Source organism: Salvia miltiorrhiza, unplaced genomic scaffold, assembly GCF_028751815.1.
Source record: "Salvia miltiorrhiza cultivar Shanhuang (shh) unplaced genomic scaffold, IMPLAD_Smil_shh fragScaff_scaffold_2_2:::fragment_3, whole genome shotgun sequence".
Lineage (NCBI taxonomy): Eukaryota > Viridiplantae > Streptophyta > Magnoliopsida > Lamiales > Lamiaceae > Salvia > Salvia miltiorrhiza.
The window spans coordinates 169,571-177,020 of record NW_026651451.1 but is presented as its reverse complement, the minus strand read 5'-3'; the positions used below and the strand labels follow the sequence as shown (position 1 = coordinate 177,020).

Sequence of the window (7,450 nt, the reverse complement as noted above, 5' to 3'; positions counted from 1 at the left end):
GTATATATATTTAGCCTACAAACACTACAAGAAAAATGAGTATACATGACACTGCATACATGACGGTTTTTCATAAAAAGCGTCATGTATGAGCGCATTTTCAGTATATATGACGTTCAAAAAAAGAAGCGTCATCTATGCAGTGTCATGTATATAATACATGACACTGTGCTGACACTTTTAGAAAAACGTCATGTATGAGCGTCATTTATTCATAGCATACATGACATTAACTACAAAGCGTCATCTATGTGCGTTATTTTAAATGCTATACATGACATTTATTCAAATTGTCATGTATGTGGTTAAACAAACTGTCATTAATCGTAATATTTTATTTCTTTTTAATTTTATACTATAATTTAAACTAGCATTCTAAACCAGAATATCAAATCCCTAAGTTCCTAACTCTCTCTCGATCGACCACCTCCTCCGCCCCCAGTCCGCTGCGCCGCCTCCCTCGGTCCGACTCACCTCCGGCAGCCTCCCTCTGGTCCGGCCGTCCCCCGATCTGAATCCGTCTGCCCCACCCCGTAATCCGCCTCTACCTCCCATCAAATCCTCCGCCCCATCAAATGGAGACTTAAATCGAGCCCTAATCTCCCAACCCTCTGCAATCGACCGTGGTCCGAGCATCCACCAATGCTGCCAGAAGCTGACGCCGTCGACCCCGTTGCACGTGCCGTCCGATGACTAAGTTGCATAGCTGCTGCCCTTATCCTTGGCAAATATACTGAAAATTCGAGGAGAATAGTTGTTTTGTGGTAGTAGTATTTGTGAGCTCTTTTTGTTCTTTTACTCCATACACCGTTGAGATTTTATTGTGTTGTTAATTTTTGTATTCTGTGTCTAAAGCGGTTGCTGAGAAATCTGCATGGCAATTTGCGGAGGAAAATAGCGTGGACATAGTCGTGCTGAATCCAGGAGTGGTGGCTGGTCCTATTATGGTGCAGCTTTTTAGATGTTGTAGGATTGTCATATGAAAAATACTATTATGGTGTAGCTTTTTAGATATTCATTATGGTGTTGGGACATGTTGTAAAACAATGGATCTTGTTTTGTGGATGTTGGATTATTAGTTGTTATCAATGTTTAAATGAGCATTTTCAGTATGTGTTAGTTTGTTATTTAATAGTACAATGTATTCATATTTATAAATATAAAAACAGGAAAAAGTAAATATAATAGGAAATATTATATTTAAATTTTGAAAAAGCATAGATGACGGTTTTCAACTGTCATATATATACCTAAATTGTCGTATATGTCAATATACATGACGCTTATAAAGTGTCAAGTATGACAAACATACTGTCATGTTTTTGATTTTACATGACGGTCAGAAAGCGTCAAGAAAAAAATATGAGTGTCATGTATTGTACAATACTTGACGGTTTCAAACCGTCAAGTATAGATACAGAACCGTCAAGCAAAGTGATCATACATGACGGTTATTAACCGTCATCTATACTAGGGACTATTCTTGACACCACCAGTCTTGACGGTTCTGGAAGGGCATAGATGACGGTTTTTAGCCGTCATGTATGAGCGTTTTTCTTGTAGTGAAATCAACAATTGAAACTAAAATAATGCTAGATTTTTTTATCTATAAATTCATTAGCTTGAATTATTAACACCACATCCTGTTTTTACAGTTACATAACTTTGCTTTGTATATATGATGCTCAACATTGCTAATTGTTTTTCAATTCACAGGTAAGCAAGAATTTTTTTTCCAGAGTTAGCTATTGGTTTTGAGGATCCTCGCGTGCACCTTCATGTTGGTGATGGTATGATTCTAAGTTCTACATCACATATTCATATGCTGTGCCTTTTCAAGTGTATGTTGAATTTAAAATACATTTACAAACTACGACCTGGACATGTTATTAAAAAAATTTTATTTCTTTTTCTGTTTCACTTTCCGATATTCAATTTGAATTTTATTTACAAATCTGAATGTGCAAATTGTTAATTGAGTTTCTCATTCTTGAATTTTAATTTGATTAATTATTGTATTCCAGTATTTGGAATTGCGTTGATTAATTTCTCTGCACTCCTTCCCGTTTCCGTCATCATTTTGGTATTTACTTTTCATCTTTGAGGTAATTTTGTTTTTTTATTGATTTGTGTGAAATTTTTGGCTATAGGAATTTGGTAGAGGGATCTGATGTATTTGGAGGTTTGTAGGTGAAGGGTATTTAAATTTTAAGATGATTAGGAAGATGGAGCGGAATTTGTCATCAGAATTTGGATATCTTCCTTTCGGGTTTTTACCTCTTCTTTTTGAATGGTGAGTTGTGATTGCTTTTGCTAAGGCTGATTCACACAACAACTTTGACTGTACGTAGCTGGTTATGATTCTGCATTCAATTAATCACAGTTATGATTCTGGATGCAGGATCTCATCAATTCAAGCCTTCAGGGCATAGTTTCTTAAGAACTAAGAAAACTTAAGGGATTATCACTGGATGAAAGTTCAACTCCAACGTGTTGTAATGCTACTGATGACATGATGGTCTTAAGACAACTTATACAGGCTACTGCGAAGAGATTCTATTAGAAATGCAAAACATAGTTTATTAGGATCTTGGGAGAAGAGAAAACGCAATTATTCTTTTCTATTATATTGTGTAAAAATAAATAAGCTCACACTACGACAAAATCTGGATAGGAGGACATTTATTTGAGGACTCTTACATTATGAGCGTTGCATTACTATTATAATAGGACTCTCTCTTTAATTTGTCAGGTATAATAAATTTAAAGCATCACATTTAATTGAAATTATTTAAATTTTATAACTAAATTACCGAAATCCCCAAAATCATACCTAAAACCCAAAAATCTATTACTCCTCACTCTTGTTACTCCTCACACTCTCTCACTTCGTCATTTCCATTTTCTCTCACTTCTCTCCTCGATTCATCAATTCACATCCCAAAATCCCTCTCTCACAAATTCACAAATTCACTTCTCTCACAAATCTGTCGCTCGTTGCTGCTGCTCTCTCCCTGGAGTTGCTCTCTCACAAATCATTGTACTTGAATCCAGGTAAATTCAATTCCTTGATTTTTGATAAATAGAAATAGCAAAGCAACTGATTATTATGCGGATGATTATAGATGCGAATTATAGAAAATTCCTCTGATTGCAGCAAAACGCGAGCTCCTCGATGCAGTACAACTGCTATAGATGCGAATTTGAGAAATTTTGATTATTATGCAGATGATTAAATGAGATAATTTCTGATTTTTTTTTATAACCTCTGGTGTGTGGTTTCTAAAACTATTGCACATGAGCATAGATTTCCCCAAATTAGTTACATAATTTACAGATAATTAATGGGGGGTTTCATTTTAGATAGATAATTAAGAAACAAAATATGAGGAATATGAGACTACCTATATATTTCACAAAGGCTGTTAGTTATATGTATTCATTGCACTTTGGTGTAACCTCTTGAGAAATGTTAGAGCCTTTCGGAAATACAGGAGAGAATTTTGGGGGTCTTTGGCATATGTGCACAGTAGCATTTATGTATTCAAATTTCTCATTTTAGTTTTATTAATTCTCTTATCTTAATATTTTAGTTGATAAAAAGTTGATGTAAAGGCATCATTATCTAGCTATCAAGTTCAGCAAAGTAATGGATACATGCATGACCGTTTAAAATGGGCATTATTATTCTTGTTTGGCAACTGTAATCCTTGCTGACTATGATCAATGATAGTGGTAGTGCAGGATAAGAACAATGACAGGTTCACTCCAGTAAAATTCTTATATACTCTGCTCATTGGTAACTGTCATCCTTGCTGATCTCTGCGCATAGCTAATATGCTCTGTTTTCACTTTCTTATATACCATAAGATGCCTACCTGTATCATACTGTCATCCTTGCTGATCTCTGCGCATAGCTAATATACTCTGTTTTCACTTTCTTATATACCATAAGATGCCTACCTGTATCATAATTCATATTTCTACAGACTTGATGGATCCTTGTTATTGCTGCAGACTTATCTTCAATTTCTGCAGACATAACTTATATTTGTATTTTTTTTTTCTTATGCAGAGCAGGGGAAAGATTTAGAAGAGATTTTTTAGTCAATTGCAGGTGCGCCCTATATCTTAACCACTAGCTGTTTTTAGTAATGATAATAACTGTGCAAATTTTATTATAAAATTTAATATGGATGCTTGCTTACATGTCGTAAAATAATTTATTTTATTCCAATTTGAAGGTAATAAGCATGGATAAGACTTGGATGAAATTTCCTAGGAATAGCAAAACGTATTTGGATGGACTGAAAATGTTCCTTGATTTTGCTTTCTCCAAAGAAAACACAAGTGTTAATGGAATGATATTGTGCCCTTGTAAGACATGTAAAAATGGGATTTGCCTACCAAGGGAAGATGTAGAAGTTCATTTAAGGTGTTTAGGATTTATTAGGGGCTACACTCAATGGATAGCTCAAGGTGAAACCTCTAATTTTACAACTCCCAATTCATTTTTTAATGAGCCTAGTGATGGGGACAATATGCAAGAAATGCTTAATGATGCATTTGGAGTACCATACGATGATGTTGAAATAGGTGAGAATGAGGCTGATGAAATTGAAGAACCAAACTCAGAAGCTAAGTCATTTTACAAGTTAGTTGATGATTCCCAGCAAGAATTGTGGCCGGGGTGTAAGAAGTTTTCAAAATTATCATTTCTGGTACGATTGTATCATATCAAGTGTCTAGGGAAAATTTCTAATAAGGCATTCACCATGTTGTTGGAGCTATTGAATGAGGCATTCCCCGAAGGTGTGAAATTACCTAAATCTAACTATGCAGCGAGAAGAGTCATCGAAGAATTAGGCCTAGGTTATAAAAAATATGATGCATGTCCAAATGATTGCACTCTTTTCTGGGGCAAAGATAAAAATAGTATACAATGTGAGACATGTAGCTCCACTAGATGGGTAGTTTCAGATGGAGATCCTACTGGTGAAAAAAGAAAAGTTCCACATAAGGTATTATGGCACTTTCCTCTAAAGGGAAGATTGCAGCGTTTATTCATGTCTTCGAAAACTGCATCTTTCATGAGATGGCATGCTGAAAATCGTACCAAAGATGGCAATATGAGACATCCAGCTGATTCTCCAGCATGGCAGTGCTTTGACTATAGGAATCCAGAGTCAAAGGTGGGTCTTTTGTTCCTACATTAGCGATCGAGAATCAGGCCCACAATAGACCTATTCGGGTACATGAAGATCAGTGGAAGAATTTGTTATCATATTGGGCAAAAGAAGATGTACAGGTATATAAATTTTGACGCATTAGTTTATTCACATATTATTCAACTAACTTCTAGTTTTCAGGAAATAAGTGATAAAAATAGAGATCATAGAAAGTGTTCTTCTATGCAACAAACTACTGGAAAGATAAGTTTTGCCGAAGTTGAGGAAGAGTTGGTATGATTTTATTTCTTTATTGTTGAGCTATTTTACATTACCAACAAATGAACGTATTGGCATGTTAATTTCTTTTTGCAGAAAGAAAAATTGGGTCGATCCCCATCACGTGTCGAGATGTTTGAAGCTTGTTACACTGATCTCAGTGGTAACCCATCATCCGATGAAGTTGGAGTTGCACTGGTAAGATTAAATTTTAAAGATAGTCATAAAAAGTCAAGTTTTATATGTTTTATAAGTTTTATATGTTAAAACTTACCAGTTAAATGTTTTTTATAAACTGACATGACAGGGAGAAATGAAAGAAATTCAATCTAAATTTTCAACTGATTTCCAAGATTCAGTTGGACCAAGTGACACATTTTCTAGAGTTATGGGCAAAGAACCCCGTGGTAGAGTACGAATGATTGGTTTAGGTGTTAACCCTTCTGACATATCAGGTGGTGTTCCTAGTCGTAGTGAGTGTTATCGAATGTTTTTGGAAAATCAAGAAGCACTGGTAAGAATGGAAGAAAAAGTAAACGCAGCGACAACTCTGATTGCAAGTTTAACAAAAAAAATGCAGCAGAATACTAGTTTTTCTACAGGACAGCAACCTACATCTCCGAGTCAATCGTCTAACTCAGTAAATATAGGACACTCTTTTCAGGTATATTCTTTTTATTTTGAGCCTGATTAATTTAGTCATCAATAATCAGTCGTTATATTATGGAAGAGAGTTGTGTGCCTGCTTTTATCATTATTTGCTCTCCTACCTCTGTCTTTGCTTTTACTGATTTTGTTTCCTCCTAAAACTGAGTTTCAGCCCAATATATTGTAGTGTTGGTTGTTGTAAAAGTCATGTAGCTATTGAGATAAAATAAACATTCTATTAGTGGCTAATTTAGGATATGCATTTCAGGTTGGGGATGAGGTGCTTTTGAAAAGCTTATTCAATTCTAGAAAAGCTGTGGCAAAAGGTCGTATTCGTAGTGTTGATCCAAATCAAGAAGTTGGAGGAAAACGACTTGGACTACAATGGTGTGAAGTTCAAGTTTCAGTTCCAATAGAATGGGATGAAGAACTGATTAGGCCGTATTCGAATTTGTCTACAATTGGAGACGCAATCGGAACATGCGTTGCATGGCCTCACCACTTGGTAATCATCTTTATTTGTCTATGTTGTTGATTATGTTGGTATGCTTGTTCTATTTTAAAATATAATTGATAGCATTGCCAAGAAAATGCACCTGTATTTTTTGTTGCAGCAGGTAGCAGTTAACATATTTCAACACCACAAAATTGACATTTAATATTTCAGTTTATACACCTCATCATCGACAGTCGATTGCATAACCATATCTCTGTCTCCTTCATCACAGCCACATACACTTCTCCCAATTTGTCTACAATTCTAATGATTTTTTCTCTTGCAAATTTTAGGTGAAAGCCGATGATTTGGATTGATGAGATGCTGAAATAGCTTTAAAAGTGAAGCCTAGCTAGAGGTCTCATTCTAAAAGAAAGTGAACTGATGAGCAGAAACTCATTCTAAAACAGTTGATATCAATATAGACAATATGTAATAAGTTTTTTACTCATGATTGAGTAGTTATTCCTTCAACAGAATATTCATTAGTGATGTTTGAAATTTTAGATTTGAAATAAAGCATTTTATATTGGGATTGATCTCATATTTTAAAAGCATTAGTTATAACATTATTTCCATATTATAATTGTATTTTAAAAGCCTCCTAGCATCCTAAAATAAGGGACTGCAATCATCCCAGAATAGGACAGAAAAAAAATGTCCTATTATGCATTTTGTGGTAAACCTTTAATAGGACTCTCCTGAGTGTCCTAAACTAAGTGTCCCAGAATAGGACATGCGCATGCGTCCTATTACACATATTGTGACTAGCGCAGATAGGACTCATTTCGGGAGAGTCCTATACAAGGGAAAGTCCTATTATATTGCATAATAGGACACTTATGAGAGTCCTATAAAG

At 35.0% G+C, this 7,450-nt stretch overlaps 1 long non-coding RNA gene across 1 annotated transcript; it reads left to right on the top strand.

Moving 5' to 3' along the window:
- The first annotated feature begins 6,326 nt into the window (after positions 1-6,326).
- On the top strand, positions 6,327-7,128 carry LOC131002887 (uncharacterized). Its single transcript, XR_009094439.1, has 2 exons — positions 6,327-6,600; positions 6,885-7,128. It is a non-coding gene; the product is annotated as an uncharacterized LOC131002887 (long non-coding RNA).
- Positions 7,129-7,450: the final 322 nt, after the last annotated feature.